Here is a 17,649-nt window from a genome sequence, read left to right on the forward strand (position 1 = left end):
CCCTTCACCATATAGTTTCTGAACCAACAAGAGGTGATGGCATTTTAGATTTGGTATTCCGGAATAGTGAGGACCTCATAGAACCGGTTGTAGAGGACAACCTTGGTTTGAGTGATCATGAGCTAATTCAGTTTAAACTAAATGGAAAGATAAACAAAAATAGATCTGCAACTCCGGTTTTGATTTCAAAAGGGCTAACTTCTAAAAAATTAAGGGAATTAGGGAAGTGGACTGGATTGAAGAACTCAAAGATCTGAATGGGTAAAGATGGGTAAGGAATGGTGTCCCTAGCCTCTGTTTGTCAGAGGATGGAGATGGATGGCAGGAGAGAGATCACTTGATCATTGCCTATTAGGTTCACTCCCTCTGGGGCACCTGGCATTGGCCACTGTCGGCAGACAAGATACTGGGCTAGATGGACCTTTGGTTTGACCCGGTACGGCTGTTCTTATGTTCTTAATGTGGAGGAGGCTTGGAATTACTTTGTCAAAGTTGTGGAAGCTATTTGAAGCCTGCATCCCGGGCAGGGGGAAAAAATCGTAGGGAAGGGTGCAGACCAAGCTGGATGAGTAACCCCCTCAAACAGGTGATTAAGAGAGAGCAGAAAACCTACAAGGAATGGAAAGAGAGATGGATCAGCAAGGAAAGCTACCTCTTGGAGGTCAGAAAGTGTAGAGATAAAATGAGACCTGCCAAGAGGAGTTAGACCTTGCAAAAGGAATTAAAACCAATACTAAAATGTTCTATAGCTATATATAATAAAAAGAAACAAGGAAAGAAATGGGACTGCTAAACACTGAGGATGGGGTGGAGATTAAAGATAATCTATGCATGGCCTAACACCTAAACAAATACTTTGCTTCAGCTTTTAATAAGGTTATGAAGAGCTTAAGGGTATTGGCAGGGTGGCTAATGAAAACGAGGATATGGAGGTAGAAATTACCACGTTGGAGGTGGAAGTCAAATTCAAACAGTTTAATGGGACTAAATCGGGGGGCCTGGATAATCTCCATCCAAGAATATTAAAGGCATTGGCACATGAAATTGCAAGCCCAGTAGCAAGGATTTGTAATGAATCTGTAGACTCTGGGATCGTACCCTATGACTGGAGAATTGCTAATATAGTACCTGGTTTTAAGAAAACATGATCTGGGATACTACAGGCCTATTAGTTTGACCTCAATTGTATGGAAGGTCTTGGAATAAATTTTGAAAGAGAAATTAGTTAAGGACATAGACGTTAACAGTAACTGGGATAAAACACGATATTGTTTTGCAAAAGATAGATTGTGCCAGACCAATCTGATCTTCTCTGAGAAGATAACAGATTTTTTAGACAAAGGAAATGCAGTAGATCTAATCTACCTGGATTTCAGTAAGGCATGTGATACAGTTCCACAGGGGAAATTATTAGTTAAATTGGAGAAGATGGGAATTAATATGAGAATTGAAAGGTGGATAAAGAACTGGTTAAAGGGAAGACTACAATGGGCCGTACTGAAAGGTGAACTGTCAGGCTGGAGGGAGGATACTAGTGGAGTTCCTCATGGATTGGTCTTGGGACCAATCCTATTTAACATTTTCATTACTGACATTGGCTCAAAAAGTGGGAGTTTGCTAATAAAATTTGTGGATGACCCAAAGTTGGGAAGTATTGCAAATACGGAGGAGGACTGGAATATCATACAAGAAGATTTGGATGACCTTGTAAACTGAAATAAAAGCAATGGGATGAAATTTAATAGTGCAAAGTTCAAGGTTATGCATTTAGGGACTAACTAGAAGAATTTTTGCTATAAGATGGGGACTTATCAGTTGGAAGTGACAGAGGAAATGGAAGACCTGGGTATTTTGGTTGATTACAGGATGACCATGAGCCACCAATATGATGTGGCCATGAAAAAAAGTAATGTAGTTCTATGATGCATCAGGGGAGGTAATTCCAGTAGAGATAGGGAAGTGTTAGTACAATTATACAAGGCACTGGTGAGACCTCATCTGGAATACTGTGTGCAATTCTGGTCTCCCATATTTAAGAAAGATTAATTTGAATGGGAACGGGGCAGAGAAGGACTACTAAGATGATCTGAGGAATGGAAAACCCACTTTATTAGAGGAGACTCAGAGTTTGGCTTGTTTAGATTACCAAAAGAAGGTTGAGGGGAGATATGATTGCTCTCCACAAATACATCAGAGGGATAAATGCCAAGAAAGGAGAGGAGTTATTTAAGTTAAGCTCCAATGTGGACACAAGAACAAATGGATATAAACTGGACATCAACAAGTTTAGACTTGAAGGTAGGCAAGTTTAGACTTGAAGTTAACCATCAGAGGAGTGAAGTTCTGGAACAGTCTTCCAAGAGGAGCAGTGGGGGCAAAAAAACCCTAACTGGCTTCAAGACTGAGTTTGATAAGTTTATGGAGGGGATGGGATGATAAGACTGGCTACAGGCCATTGTAAGCAATCTGCAACTGCCTGCAGCAAATATCTCCAATGGCAGGTGACACTAGATGGGGAGGGCTCTGACTTACAGCAGAGAATTCTTTCCCAGGTGTCTGGCTGGTGGGTCTTGCCCACATGCTCAGGGTCTGATTGCCATATTTGGGGTCGGGAAGTAATTTTTCCCTGTGTCAGATTGGCAAAGACCCTGGGAGTTTTTCACCTTCCTCTGCAGCATGGGACACAGGTCAATTGCAGGTTTAAACTAATGTAAATAGTGGATTCTTTGTAACTTGAAGTCTTTAAACCATGATTTGAGGATTTCAGTAACTCCGCCAGAGGTTGAGAATCCCTTACAGGAGTTGGGTTGGGGGAGGTTCTGAGGCCTGCAATGTGCAGGAGGTCAGACAAGATCATCAGGATGGTCTCTTCTGACCTTAAAGTGTCTGAGTCTATGAATGCATGCTAGTCTGGAAACTAACTGCTACTAAAGTACAACTGCCTTTTTTCCTTGTAATTTTTCATTTGGCTTGAAATTCAGTGTGTGGTGTTTTCTTCTGTCACCTGTTTATCCCTAATAGGTTTGGTCATGTACCCATACAGGCGTTCATTGTTGGGCATCTTGTCAGATCAGCTGGGCGTTTCTAGTTGCAGATTTAATACGACGCATAGATTTTTGCCTTTGTATCTGAAGGCAGCTTAAAGTCTATTTTTTACAATGCTGTATTGCAGAAAGGGTGTGGCTTTTGCACTGTTACAGAAATGAATGACAAATCTTTAGAAGCAGTCTGGATAACTGGCTTGTGTCTTACAACTGGGAATTTCAGAATGATTGCAGTCTGCCAGAGTGTTTTCTGGAAGAGATGTTAAGACTTAACTCAAGTGCAGAGAAAGATTCTCTGCTAGGAGCTTCATGTGTATTTAGGAGTTTGCCCGCCCAGAGTGTCTTTCAAAATTAAAGCTGAAATGATCTACAATCAACCAGCAGCCGACTGGAAATATATTTGTTAACATTCGCTATATCCTTTCTGAGCTGTTACATGGAAAAATAGGTTTTCTGGCGACCTTTAAAAGAGTAAATTGTCTTAATTGTTATTAAGGGATAATTTTATGAGCATTTTTAATCCTCCCCAGAGGCTCAAATGGAAGAGAGTAAAAGGCCAAGTTAAAAATAATTTTAAAATATGAACCTCTTATAACTTGGGATGCTGAGGAAGTTAAAAATAGTTCTAGAAACAGTTTGTATCTGTAGCACTAACAATGGCCAGTATATTGTGTTTTGATCAAGCTGCTATTAATGTTAAATGTTCAAAAAATAAAGTGTGCTAGAGGCTCATATTCAGCAATGCTTTAAAACTAAACTCGATTGTGTGCCTGGAAGTGGGAGACTGTCGACACTGGCTAGAGGCAGTGCACAATTCGGAGAGGTGCACGGCAAACCTTCATATGGTTATGCTGATCCACCTGAGGCTGATCTGCTGTGTTCTAGTTCTAAGCCTCTCCTGTGCAGCATGGCTTGAGTGTGAAGTTAGAATTCAGGCAAGTGTAATGAGTTGTTACCTCAATCTAATCTTATGGCAAAGTAACTTGGTTTGTGTAAGGCTAAAGACAGTGGTTTGAGCATTGGCCTGCTAAACCCAGGGTTGTGAGTTCAATCCTTGAGGGGGCCATTTAGGGATCTGGGGCGAAAACTGGGGATTGGTCCTGCTTTGAGTAGGGGGTTGGACTAGATGACCTCCTGAGGTCCCTTCCAACCCTGATATTCTATGATTCTATGATTCACAGTTAAAGCCTCTTCAAAAAAATAGTTGTTTAAACACATGCACTATTGGAGTAATTGACAAGTAGCATATATTGGATGTTTCATAAATTAATATGTACTAAAAGCCAATTAATAGCCGCCTATAATATATAGCTGGCAAAATTGTTTATATCATGACTAATTGTATGTGTGAACATTTTAAGGTATCATTGCACTTTATTTTGCAGTAAATGTTAGTACAGTAGCTGTTTGTCCTTGAAGAGAAGCTAAAGGAGACCTGTTGGATCACTGAGTCCGCACATCTTCAAGTATAAGATAAAGCAGGCTATCTTTATGTTAGAACGTGTATCCACTGTGATTTTTGGTAGAGGAGGGGGAGATCTATGAGGAAGCCAGCAGACTTGGATTTGGATATTTTAGTTCAATTCTTGGATATGCCACAGATTTCCTGTGTGACTTCAGACACCACAATCTTTGCCTCAGTTTCCCCACCTGTGAAATAAGGATACATTTTCCTGCCTCATAGGGAGATAGATTTTTAAATATTTCTGTTGCACTCAGATACTAAATTGATGAAGATTGTAGAAGTCACTTGAAGTTGGCCAACAGGCCAAAAGGAGTGATGCATTTATTTATTAGATATACATATTTATGAAATATTTAACTTGTTTTATAGTATTACTTCATTTGAAGAAATTCTCTGGAGGGAAAATGACTCCTTTAGCAAACAATATTTTCCTGTTATTTCTTGCTTTTAGTATGTACAGGGCCTTTGACATCTTACTTTTTGGATCAGTGACATTTATTTAGATTTCACTGTGTGATGTGCAGCAATTTGTTTTTTATAATTTTATGTATGTATTGTAAAACTAAATGTAAAGTTTACAAAGTATTCCTGCTGTGGTAACCTTACAGTACATTGTTAGGGTGAAATACCTATATATTCAAGAATGCTCCAGGGAAGTTGGTAATGACATGGGGTAAGTCCTTTGTCAGTTATGGAGGGGAGCAATGACTGCACATTCAGATGATGCACATTTGAATGCCAGCGAACTTGGTTGCATTAAAAGAAGTCTTATTTCAGTTGAAGGATGGTAAATAATGCATGACTAGTCAGTCTGAACAGCAGATGAGTCCATCCACCACTGGTGGTCTCTTTGAAAGGGATTGTGTTTGTTCTGTGTAGAATGGTATCTGAACTACTCTTTAATTTATGTACTCTCATGAGTGATGTAGATTGTAACAAACCCACAAAAATAACGTTTGACTGAAATAGGATACATTCCATTGTAACAAAATCCAAAACCTGTCTGCGGCTTTCCAAGTGTAATTAAATGTTTACACTGACAAGAGCTTTTCACATGTGCCATCCTTTGCATTGGGTCCTACTATTTTTTTCTGGTGGGGGAGAAGGAGTGGGACTTGTGAATAGATGATGGAATATACAGTCAACAAGGGATGTCACTGCTGCATTTTATTTGAAAAGAATAGTGTGTTTAAAGAGAGCCTGAAAGAACACTTGTAGACTATTTGTGCTTGAAAGTAGTTCCACTGAAGATTGTCATGTAAAGCAGACAAAAATGGATTCTTCCACTCTGTAGTAAGAAGCCTATTTGCATGGTACAGCACAGTGGAAATTGTGGCATGGATTATTTTTTGGAAGAATTTGCAATAGCCAATGATGCTGAACACTAAAATGTCTTAGCGTTAGGTTGTATGAAGTGGTTTGTAGTTGTGTTGGTCCCTCCCAAGATATTAGAAAGACAAGGTGGTTGAGGTAATTTAAGCTGTGTAATCTTGAAAGCTTCTCTTACCAACAGAAGTTGGTTCAATAAAAGATATTACCTTACTCACTTTGTCTCTTATTGTTATGTTAATGTTTTGTGACACTGGATTACCTAGTGAAGGTATTGTGTGCTTTCACAAATACTGTATGATAGAGGACTACTTTAGCTCTGAAAAGCTAGAAATATTAGTCTGGAAATGTTAAAAAGTTTATAATAGTTTGCGGTATAGTGGAGTGAAATGATTAAATGTGCTGTAACTTGCTCTTATAGCAAACAACCATTTAGGGGAGGAAGTGGCATTTTCAGTATTCTGAAAAACTTCATATAGATTTCAAAACTTTATCTTACTTTGGGAGTAGAGCTGCAAACATCCACCCGATTGTAGAAACTGTGAATATTTGGGGTTTTTTAATCCGAGTGCATTGGTGTGACTGAAGTGTGCAAACACTATTCTGGCAGCAAAATGAGCTGTAAAATACAGTGAATCACAATGTTACATCGAAAGGCAAGGATGACTGACCTTAATTCACGCTATCATGTGAAGTTATTTTAGTGGGTTCCAACTAGGGTGACCAGATGTCCCGATTTTATACGGACAGTCCAGATATTTGGGGCTTTTTCTTACATAGGTACCTATTACCCCCTACCCCCTGTCCTGATTTTTCACACTTGCTCTCCGGTCACCATAGTTCCAACTAATGAATGATCTATTAGATGTGTTACAGTACATGGGGACATTAACAACACAGGTAGTGGCTGTAATACAAAATCTCCTTGTTTGAAGTTGCGGTAATTTTTTGCGTGCAGGTGAGGCGGTTTGCCCAATACTAAGGTTATTGTAGCACTGAAATAGATGCATCCAGTTTCTGTTTTGATTTAGTTTTGAAGGCACAATAGGGGCTATCATTTGCAAAGCTTTGGTTTGCTTGCTTGGTGGTGGTAAAACGTTCTTAGCTTCTCTATTTTACTCTGGGTTTTTTTCCTAAATGTGTGTTGCTTGTGAAGGGTGCCAGATTTAACAGCATTGGAAAATGAATTCACTATCTATGCACCAGATAGGCCATAAGTAGAAGCACTTGAAGCTCTCCCACAGTTTTTGACCTGCCAGTGAGTTTTAACCCTGACCTGGTGGCATCTACAGGGATGAGAATATAGCTCATTCTGGATATCCTTTCCATTTTTGGCTTCTTAGAGACTATCCTCAATGTCAGTTAGTGCCCTTGATAGTTCACTGAGAGTATGTGACAAACTCAACTTTCTTTACCCACCAATCAGCTGTCTTTGGGTAATGACTGTGTATACCACTGACAAGGACTGGTTTAGAACTGGAGACCAACAGGTGAAAAGCTGCATATGCCATGGTGGGTTCCATGTATTTTTTTAAATCCCTGAACATATTGATATCAACAAGTGGATGAGGAATGATTGGAGGTGGTCTGAGATTTTGTAGGGCCATTAGATGAGTGACTTCACTTTGGAAGCAGACAGTGATCTGGCTGGGGCAGGAGGAACAATGTTGTCTCTATCGCTCTTGTTTTGTTCTTCTTTCCACTTTTAAAAAAGAGGCTCTTGCTGCTGTGCAATGGGCGTGTTTGGGTCTAGCCGAATCATTCCACAGAAGAGCAGGAATCCAGTCCAGCATTTCAATCCTGCCGCCACTGCTTGAGGCTGAGCTCTCTCGGAACACTGTGGACTATCTGCCGTTTCCTGATGCTGGGGGACTCGGCGGTGCGCTGATTGCGGTTGGAGGGGATGTTTGTCTGGGGGTCGGGTTACTCTGACCCTCGGCAATTGGCGGCAGCGGGCGTTTTCATTTTAAACATCTCCCTCTCCTCCATTCGGGGCAGTTGTTTGTAGGGATCATTCTGCGCGATTTTCCGTTCCGAGCGCGGAGGGGAGGGAAGATAAGCGGATTTACTCAGCAAAAAGGACCCAAAATATGCCAACGTGCAATCCACTGTAAACAATGAAATTGCAGGCTGCTTCGGCTCCAGTCCTATGAATACCAGCCCCTGCTTCTCCTGAGCGATGCATTTCGGGATCTGCAGCAGGATGCATGCAGTTACTAAATGGCTTTTAAGCGGTGGTGCGGGTTATGTTAGGGGCGGCTGAGAGCGCTGGCGATGGCATAGCTGGACGTCACGGAGAGACCGGTGTAGCGGTGCCGAGAACCGGCGTGGAGCAGCTCCCCCCTGAGCCAGAGGGGCGGCGATGTGAATCCTGCCCGCAAGCCCCTGCGCCCAGCAAAGTGCCTCCGCTTTGGGGCCGCCCGAGCTCGGCTGGGGCGGGATTGGTTGGCGTCGCCGCGGTTTCTGTGGCTGTGCCGCGGAGGGAGCGCTCGTCGGGGCGGCCCCGGCATGGCTCGGCTGGCGGCGGCTGCCTGACGGGAGGAGCGGGGAGGGAGCCATGTACCTCTTGGACAGCAGCGAGCCGCCCGCCGCCGCCTCCCCCGAGAGGATGCAGCGGGGGACCCCCCAGCGGAAAACCGTCTACCGCATCTCGGTGACCATGGTGAAGAAGGAGCTGCTGGCAGCCGAGGGCAGCAGCCCCGGCCTGGAGCTGCCTCGCCCCCGGCGGCGGGCAGGGGGCCCGCCGCCGCCGCCGGGATCCGCCAGCCTGACCCGGGCCGGGCTGTTGCTGGAGGAGGCCGAGGAGGAGGGCGAGGAGCTGCCGCCCAGTCCCTGCGGCTTCCGCACCTTCCGGACCCTGAGCACCGGGCAGCTGGAGCTGGGCCGGCTGCAGGTGGCCAGGCGCGCGGGGCGCCGCGTCCCCCCCGAGCTCACCCGCAGGGGGCCGGGGCCGGCGGGGAACGGGAGCAGCCCTCCCTCGGGGCCGGGCTCAGTCCCCGGGGCGCCCCCGGAGGACGGGCTCGCAGCGCGCGGCGACCCCGCAGGCCGCCCGGCGGAGGCTGAACAGGGGCTGGGGGAGCCGGGCCGGCTGCGGCGGAGCTTCAGCTTCCGGCACTGGAGCGGCGGGGAGCTGGCGCGGGCCCTCTGCCGGGACAAGCGCCACAGCAGTTCGGGCTGCCTGGCCCCGCCGCCCGGGCCCGCGGCCGCCTGTGCCGAGCCGCCAGCGCCCGGCGCCGAGAAGCGCAACACGCTGGACGTGGGCGAGGTACTGAGCAAGGCGGAGCCGCTGTCGGAGCTGGAGCGCTGGGAGCGCGGCAAAGGCAAGAACCGGACCCTGGATAACAGCGATCTGCAGCGGCTCTCCGAGCGCCTGGGCCGGGGCAGCCCCGCCTCCCACGAGCACAGACTGCTTCGCTTCTTCAGCGGCATCTTCACCCGCAGGGGCGGCACCTCCACCCCCTTCGGCAGCCCCGGCGGCCGGTCCCCCGGGAGCAGCTTCTCCAGGCCCAGGGGCTACTTCAGCAGCCTCCGGAGAGCCACCGCGGATGTGCAGTCCAGCAGCGAGAGCATCAACGGCTCGCCCCACAAAGGTGCCCTTTCTTGTCTGTCGGGGAGCTTCGGAAGGGGGATGTTTGCGGGTGGGACTCGCAGGGTGAATAACAGCACCCCTCTGATGAGGAGACATTCACTGGATCTCCTGCTGCGCCTCTTAACCTTATCGCCAGTTGCACTCATTCCTTTGCTGCCGCATCTGTTAAGCGCTACCCGCCACCTTCTACTCAGGTGCAAGAGGTAACCGCTTATGATGAAGGCAGATTGCATAAGGAGTGAGGAAACACCTTCCTGTAGCTTTGTTCACTGCCAGGATAGTTGCATGTGACACAAGTGCAGCTTGTTCATTATATAAGGGGGATAAAGAACGCCTGTGTTGCTTTTTTATATAGGTTACTAGGTCACTCAGTGCTGTATTGTGGTTTAGAATCCTTTTTACCATATGGCCTATTAGAGAAACTGTGTTAAGTCTATTCTAGAATACTTCCAATATTGGTACATCTATTTTAACGGTTTGATGGTGAGGACAGGCGAAGTATCTGTGTTTGTCCATAGATGGCTGCTGAAGCTAAAAAACCATACAGATATCAGCAATGCAAAATATTCCTTTTACACATTCCATGTAAATTAGAGCTTGCAGTAGTTAAGTATTATAAACTTATCTAGAAAATAATGGAGAACTTCTGGGACTCATTGCTATTAATCTTTTTTGGAATACAAAAGTAAACTACCTTTTAAAATTAAGTTGATGGAAAGTAAGTAGAATAATTGGGACAGATTCACCACACTGACAGCAGTTTGTAAGGCCATCTTTTTAAATCTGGCCTGGAATGAGTTGTCTACTCAAAAAGAGAAACATTAAAAATCAACCTGAATTTAAGTTATGCAGCATCAGTGTAAAAAATCATATTTTTCTACTTCCCAATAGTGCTGTTTTCTGGAACGTTAATAGGTGATAATAGATTTAACATGGCATTAATTATATCAGCATCTAGTCTAAAAATACTCCAAAGAGATTAAGAAAAAAGGTTATGGACAAATAATAGTTTACAACTGAAGTACCTCCACTGACAAAAAGGTTTTCAGTTTTTTCTTTGCATGTGCAATAGAAAATGTTTCCAGAGTGTGTAGAGGTGGTGGTTTATTTTGAAGAAGGAATAGTACTATAACTTTTCATCCTTAGCGAAGTGTTGCAGATCCAGTGACCCAACAGTTCAGGTGCAAATAATGGCTGCATTCTTTAGGTTGTAGACATCATTATAGCAAAGCTGTAATGTATGCAACTAATAACTTCATGCATAAGAACACTACATCAATAAAATATTAAATATGTCCATGTGGGATTGCAGCAAACGCTACTGTAACTTGGTCTGACCTCTGTAAAGTTGAAGTAACCACAACAAAGAAATTAATTTATTTCACACAGCTTTTGATATTTGCTTCATGCCAAAATGCTTAGAATGTAACTTATATTGTTCTAACAGTACAGAAATATATATATGGAAAGTACAACATTCTTACATTAGGGGTAAATATGTAAGGAGAAAGGGACTTGTTCATCCGTCTTATAAAGAGGTATGTGCAGTGTTGGTTAAGCAAAAAATATTTCCTGTGAGATTTTTTTCCAAATGCAAATACCGTAATGCTAGTCAGTGAACATTTTAAAACTAATTGCAACCCTTAATATGGGCTAATTCTTACCCTGCTTAAAAAGTTTGTTTTACTTTACTATATATATGAAAATATAGTTAAATGTCATGCGCTGTTTATTGTGTACGTCCAATTTTTGTGTTTTCAGCCCTGGAGGGTGTGTGTGTGTGTGTTTGTTTTTTAAATTCAGAACAATCTTTATTTTGTTTTTCCTCCAACAGTAACTCCATCCTCCTCCTCCAGAAAAGTGTATTTGGTTTCGGTGCTGTTGTTTTTTTGTTGGTGTTTTTTTCTCTTTGTTGTTACTACCAGCAAAGTACTTCTTTCCAAAAAACACATTTTGAATGTAGTCTTCAGTTTGGACTGGTGCTTCTTGGTATAATGCCAAGAAATTCAGATTTAACTAATTTTGTCCTTTATTCACCCTCTTCGTTTTTGGGTGCTGCTAGGGCTTTGGAGCTGACATGTCAAATAAGTTCCAGTATATAAATAGACTGTGGCAAGATAAGAATGGAGTGGCAGTCCTTAATTCTGCAGGCTTTGATTCCTGACAGTTCAACTCTGACCCTTAATGTAACCTTTACTTTTTGTTGCCTTCAGTTTTTAGTAGACACCAAATGATATTTTAATTCATCAAGGTGTTATGGGAATCAGAGGTTGAAGTAATGACCAGCAACAAACATCACAAGGAGCAATGTATGCAGGAAGGAGTGTTTCCATCTAATTTTCTTTTTTGTAGAGAGAACTTAAGTTATTAAAGCAGCTTCAGTATCATCTAATTCAACTTTCTATGAATCTTATTTTGCAGGGTTGATATTTCTAATTTTGGTAGACGTGCATAGATTTTTTTTTTTTTTAGTTAATATTTTTTATATGTTAAGACAAAATGCTGAACCAAAACAAGGCGCGTCTGTGGCAGGGATTCTCAAACTGGGGAGTTGCGAGGTTATTACATGGGGGGCTGCAACCTGTCAGCTCCACCCCAAACCTCGCTTTGCCTCCAGCATTTATAATGGTGTTAAATATATTAAAAAGTGTTTTAATTTATAAGAGGGGTCACACTGCAGAGAGGCTTGCTATGTGAAAGGGGTCACCAATAAAAAAGTTTGAGAGCCACTGGTCTAAGGCATGTATAATGAGTAAGAAAATAGATGGCTTCCACACCAGTACAGTAACTCCTCGCTTAACGTTGTAGTTATGTTCCTAAAAAATGTGACTTTAAGCGAAACGATGTTAAGCAAATCCAATTTCCCCATAAGAATTAATGTAAGTAGGGGGGGTTAGGTTCCAGGGAAACTTTTTTCACCAGACAAAAAAACTCTCTCTCTCTCTATATATATAACACACACACACACACACACACACACACACACACACACACACTATATGTTTTAAGCAAACAGCTATGATGATTGTGAAGCTTGGTTGAGGTGGTGAAGTTAGAGGGTGGGATATTCCCAGGGAATGCCTTGCTGCTAAATGATGAACTAGCACTTGGCTGAGCCCTCAACGGTTAACACATTGTTGTTAATGTAGCCTCTCACACCAGGCAGCACGAACATGAGGGAGGGAAGACAGCCACACACCTTGTGTGTGGGAGAGAGAGATGCACACTGCTCCTTTAAGTAAGCTGACCCACTCTTAAGTGCATTGTCTTGCTCAGTGGTTTGAGCATTGGTCTGCTAAACCCAAGGTTGTGAGTTCAGTCCTTGAGGGGGGCCACTTAGGGATCTGGGGCAAAATCAGTACTTGGTCCTGCTAGTGAAGGCAGGGGGCTGGACTTGATGACCTTTCAGGGTCCCTTCCAGTTCTATGAGATAGGTATATATCCATATATAAAGTGGATCAAGAAGTTGAGACAGCAGCTGCTGCCCCAAGCTCTCTGTCTCTCTCCGTCTGTGTCCCCTCCCTGCTCTATATGGAGAAGGAGTAAGCGGGGTGGAGGGGGGAGGGGGAAACCCTGACATTAGCCCCCTCCGCTCCCCCCCTGCACAGCAAGCAGGAGTCTCTGGGAACAGCTCCAAGGCAGAGGGCAGGAGCAGCACGTGGCAGTGGGGGGAAAGACAGCTGAACTGTCGATTGATAGCCTGCTGGGCAGCTGCAGTACAGGGAACTTAAGGGAGCGGGGAGCTGATAGTGGGGCTGCTGGTCCAACCTGGTTACAAGCCCCCACCAGCTAGCTGCAACGGGCTGCTCTTCCTGCAAGCAGTGGACAAAGCAGGTGGCTGCCAAACGACGTTAGAAGGGAGCATTGCACAACTTTAAATGAGCATGTTCCCTATTTGATCAGCAACGTAACAACGAAACAATGTTAACCAGGACGACTTTAAGTGAGGAGTTACTGTATAAGGGAAAGGAAATTGGTACCTATCATTCAATGTTTACTGAACGTTTTATTTGTGTGGCTTTTGTTTTAAAATTGGCCTCTTGTCTCTAGGTAGTATGTGTTTGGCTGGGCACCTCAAATTTCTAAACTTTTTGAAGCAATACAAGGATAGAAAAACATTTTAAAGCAAAATTACTTTCCAAGGTTAGGTAATGATACTTTACATCAGTGTTCTCCCAACTTTAAAAAGTGGAGCTTCCTTCAGGAAAAACTAAGCCAATTGTGCTCCTGCAATCCCACCATGTGCTGGTGAAGGTTCCATACCCATTTCTGGTGATTTCTTTGCCTTGCCCTCTTCCCCCTCTCCACCAGCTTTGGGAAATGCATGATTTGATACTTTCCCTTCTTTCTAACATGCTTTGAACAACCTGAATTAGTTAATGTTGGCATTCAAAGTGTTACCAGCATCAGAGTTACACCCTTAAAGTGGATGGTGCAGTTCTCACCTCAGCTGTTTAGGCATAGAGCTAAAGCATGCAATTTTCAAAAGCACCTAAGTCCCATTGAAAGTTAAGACTTAGGCTCATAAATCACATCAGTGCTTTTGGAAAAAAAAATGCCCGAAGACTTAAAAAAAAACGAGGCTTTTTTGCCACTTAGACAGTTGTTTGCATCTGCCTTCAGGAGGTATGTGTGTGCCCCACGTTTTGTGATGCTTTGCTTTGCATATTGAGCTAGTCATTAGCCCACTCATGGTTTTTGTTTTCATATGCATCTTATTTTTTGATATTTTTTTAGAAAAAATCATGTATTTGTGTGTTCTAAAGCAAAACCACTCAAGGCTTGAGGAAGGAACCAAGAAGGCAGAAGTCTGGGGCCTTAGAGATTTTGTACTGGAGCTGATGATAAAGCAAATCAAAATGAGATATTGAGATCTAATTATCCTTACAAGCTCTTACCTGAAATTTCTCTCTAGGTCAGAGACCTAGGGGAATTTCATAGGACTCCATAGTTCACACCATTAATTTTTTGTTTTCGTGCTCTGACCCAGAAATCCCCTTCTTTCCAAGAAGCTTATGTTGAATGACCCTCACTTTGAACTAGGGATGCTTACATCTCAGTTGTTTAGATCAGGGTCTAAAACATAATAGATGGAAAATATTATTTCCATAGTAATTTTCTAGTCAGTAAGGATTAGCTGTGTGTTTTGAATTAGAGAGTGGGCTTTGTCCAGGCATTGTCATGATAAAATAAAATCCAAGTGATAAAGGGATTCTAATCATCTTAGGCATCGTCATGAGTTGGTTAAGAGGTTTTATTTTTATTTATTGGGGAGGTTCTGTGTCAGGCAGAGTGGATGCCAGCTGTACTGATACAGCCAGATGATTAAAAACTGAACTGGTATTAAGGTCACTGGCTGCATTAGCGAGAAAGGGAAAGATTAATGTTTGTGCACTATTCAAGTATACACCAGATGCCAGCAGTGGTGGCTTTCACATTTTCTGTTCAGACAAAAATCAAATTTTAATTTCTAAGGTTGCTCTGTATTAACTTGACTGAAGTCAGTAGCTAAATGAATGGCATTATGAGCTGTGTAACTTTCTGCTCAAGGCCGCAGTCTTGACTGAACACTGAATGCTACAGTAATACAACTGATAGGTAATTGTGCCTATTCGGTTATTGGCATGCTTTCCCCTCTTCTGTCCCCCTCAAGCCAAGCACTGTTGGCTAAATGAGTACACTTTTTGGCTGAAATCTGGCATCTTCTTGGCTTATGTATATGTCAGTTGTAATATTTGGCAGATCAAGAGAATTATGAAGCTTATCTAGATCAGTTGCTCTCTACCTTTCCATACTACTGTACCCCTTTCAGGAGTCTGATTTGTCTTGCATACCCCAAGTTTCACCTCATTTAAAAATTACTTGCTTTCAAAATCAGACCTAAAAACACAAGTGTCACAGCACACCATTACTGAAAAAATTGCTTACTTTCTCATTTTTACCATATACAGTAATTATAAAATAAACAATTGGAATATAAATATTGTCCTTTCATTTCAGTGTGTAGTTATATAAAGCAGTATAAACAAGTCATTGTATGAAATTTTAGTTTATGCTGACTTCACTAGTGCTTTTTATGGAGCCTGTTGTAAAACTAGGCAAGTCTCTAGATGAGCTGATGTACCCCCAGGAAGACCTCTGTGCGCTCCTGGTTGAGAACCACTGAGCTAGATGATTAGACCATTAGCTACACCAGGTCTAGAGCATAAAAACACCCTCTTCCCTTCGCGCCCCCCCCCCCCCCCCCGCCCTGATCTTGTTGAGCTCAGGTTGCACCAGTTAAATGGTGGTGTGTTTGTTTTTGTTTTTGTTGTTTAGAGCTCGGCAGCATGGGTCCAAGCTATATAGCAGGTCTGAAAGTCCATTGCAGGGCATTGGTTTTCAGAAGTATACTTGAGCAGCTCTGGACACTTTTCCTAAGGCAAGACAATAGAGCTCTAAAGTGTTTGAAGGTTACTGCTAATAGAGAACTTAAAACCTGTGTGGTGCAGGCTATTGCAGTTTCTAAAAGAACTTAGTGTCTGTTGACACTAGAAAAGTGACCCATTACTGACAACTGTTGGTTCCCCCTTTCCCCCTTCAGCTTGTGTTGTTGAAAACCATTTAATTGCTACAGTTAACTGACATTTCACATCACATTCATTGTTTGAGATCAAAACTTACTCTGATCCTAGTTTTATGTAACCTGTTAACAGTCCCAATTTTATAGATAACTGTACTTGAGAAATAGTCAGTATTAAAGTTTTCATACCATTAATGCCAAATGCAGCGTTTAGAAGTTAACATGAAACAATTGTTTACACTGGAACATTATTCTTCAGTTGTGTTCCTACTATCATGTTTCCAAATAAGTGTTTTGTAGGGGGTGCAAATTAACTGTTGGTGCACTGTGGACTTTTCATTCCTGATGTGGGTGAACTATAAAAAGGAGCGTTATCAAAGATTAGGAATATATCAGTTTTACCCTTTACAATACTGTTAGGATTTTCTCTGGGCAACTGCAGTAAACCTACAGTAGAGGGAGATTTGTATGCCAAAAGAATCCAGAGTGGACATTTTTGTATGTGAGCAAAAGAAATGCCATTAAAAATCTAACTTGAAAAGCAGATACCTATTCTGTTTTAGGGACAGAAAGTTAACTTGAAGGAACCTTAAAAATCAACTATTACCTGGACTCTGTTCACATATTTCAAACACATACAATTACAATGTTTGTTGTCAAATAATTCCACAGTGTGTACAAAATAACTCCAAATGTTTCTTGTAGCAGACTATCCAGCAAGGTTAATGTTATTGTGATAACACATGGTATGGCTTTCAAAAGTGTCACTTCCGTCACTTCTTCTCAAACCTAGTAATCTGGCACAGTATATTAATTTGTATGCAGGAGCTTCTCATTATTATTTTATTGGAGCTTTGTGTAGTTGTGAATAAAATAGTATGATCGTGGGAAGAATGCATATAGGACCTAATTTTTCATAGATCGCTTAACACCATAACTCCATTTAAATTCAACAGGAGCTTTAGGTATTCCACCTTTAAAAATGAGGCCCATGAGTATGAAAGCACATGCAAGTTTTGTAAGAAAATAATTAAATTCTTTACTGCTACACATGAACATCCTGATGAGAAAAGTAATAGGTAGACCGTTGCACCTGATGACCAATATGAGGGTGAGTTTGAAACTCACGAATAAGGGTTAGTGCACTTCGATTATAAAGTCTTAAATTTTCTGTAATTTACAGTTGTTGAGGATGCTTTTTAAGGATTATCATTAGTTGATATAAAGTTACCTTGATGTAGAGTTATTGTAGTTACCAAAACAAAGAACATAATTATTATAACTTGGAAGGAGACTCTAAAGACCTGGTTTTCCCTCGTTACATAGCGGGTACCTGGAGAAAATCTAAGCCCAAAAAACATGTATATAGCGTGATTGTTTTCTTTTGATAGTAAAAATTCATTTGGGATCAACATTAACATATTGCAGAAAAATGTTATAGTAAAATATTTATAATTACTAGATGACACACGTCATAAATTCCGTATCCATGAAAGTTGGATTTTACAAATGAGGATTTTGTAGAATGTAAATGTTAAAAATTGTGTACTAGTTTCTAAGACAAAGTCTGACTCCTGCTATTTTAATTCTGAGAGCCTCAGTTACCTTCATAGAGTAATGAAGGGCATTTTGGTTTAGGAGAGAACAGTTTATGGATGTG

General features: G+C 42.3%; 1 protein-coding gene across 6 annotated transcripts in view; it reads left to right on the top strand.

Moving 5' to 3' along the window:
* The window catches only part of LOC112104177 (arf-GAP with GTPase, ANK repeat and PH domain-containing protein 1), a 645,071-nt gene that overhangs the window by 144,421 nt on the left and 483,001 nt on the right, over positions 1 to 17,649 (top strand). Inside the window, exon 1 of one of the 6 annotated variants that reach the window (XM_024196350.2) lies at positions 9,374 to 9,428. The exons of the other annotated variants lie outside the window; for them this stretch is intronic. The gene's annotated coding sequence lies outside the window, so the exon portion shown is untranslated. Of the gene's footprint in view, positions 1 to 9,373; positions 9,429 to 17,649 lie in introns of those variants that run through there. 6 annotated transcript variants of the gene reach the window in all.

Source organism: Terrapene carolina, unplaced genomic scaffold (assembly GCF_002925995.2).
Source record: "Terrapene carolina triunguis isolate 2854851 unplaced genomic scaffold, T_m_triunguis-2.0 Scaffold174, whole genome shotgun sequence".
NCBI lineage: Eukaryota > Metazoa > Chordata > Testudines > Emydidae > Terrapene > Terrapene triunguis.